This window comes from Morone saxatilis, unplaced genomic scaffold (genome assembly GCF_004916995.1).
Source record: "Morone saxatilis isolate NCDOM2014 unplaced genomic scaffold, NCSU_SB_2.0 Contig12, whole genome shotgun sequence".
Lineage (NCBI taxonomy): Eukaryota > Metazoa > Chordata > Actinopteri > Moronidae > Morone > Morone saxatilis.
This window is the reverse complement of record NW_023339674.1, coordinates 8,202,858-8,203,612: the sequence shown is the minus strand read 5'-3', so window position 1 is coordinate 8,203,612 and position 755 is coordinate 8,202,858.

Sequence of the window (755 nt, the reverse complement as noted above, 5' to 3'; positions counted from 1 at the left end):
TCCTTTAAGCACAAATGCCCATATTTGATGGTTTTCAAACATGTTAATTCACCTTTTTTGTGGTCTTACATGATAAGGAAATTAATGTTTAGGGGTTTTTGACTGTCAGACAAAACAAGACATTAGATGACATCCACGTGTGGGCTGGGATCATATAACGGACACAGTTTTCTGATATTTTCTAGACCAAATGACTGATCAAATAATCAAGGAATTAGTAAGCATTTTAATCGATAATGAAAATAATCATTAGCTGCAGCCCGACAAGAAACTACAGTTGTTAGCAGCAGCAAGGAACTTAAAAAAATAGCATCCGTTTTTCTTTCCTTTTTTTCTTGATCCAGTACACTTTGAATTTGGGAAAGGTTCCTTTTCTTTCTTTTTCCAGGCTCAGACACAGCAGCCCATTAATTTCAGAGACATGATGTACCTCAAACAAGTAAACCTCATTGAGCTGCATGCCTGTCTGTGACCTCCTGACAAAATGAAACAATGGTTCAAACAGATTTGGGTTGTCTGTTAGATCTCTTTGAGCTGGCACCACACACACACACACACACGTCCTGACCCCCCCCCCCTTCAAACCAAACAACACCACTGTACAGATGTGTTGATTGTCACAGCAGCGGATGAAGGAAATGGATGTATACTGCTCATAAGTGAGAGCAAGGGATGTGCACAGTCATTAAACACAGTCACTTACAAAAACCTCCACATTTGCAAGCGCACTGACACACAGACAGCAACACACACAC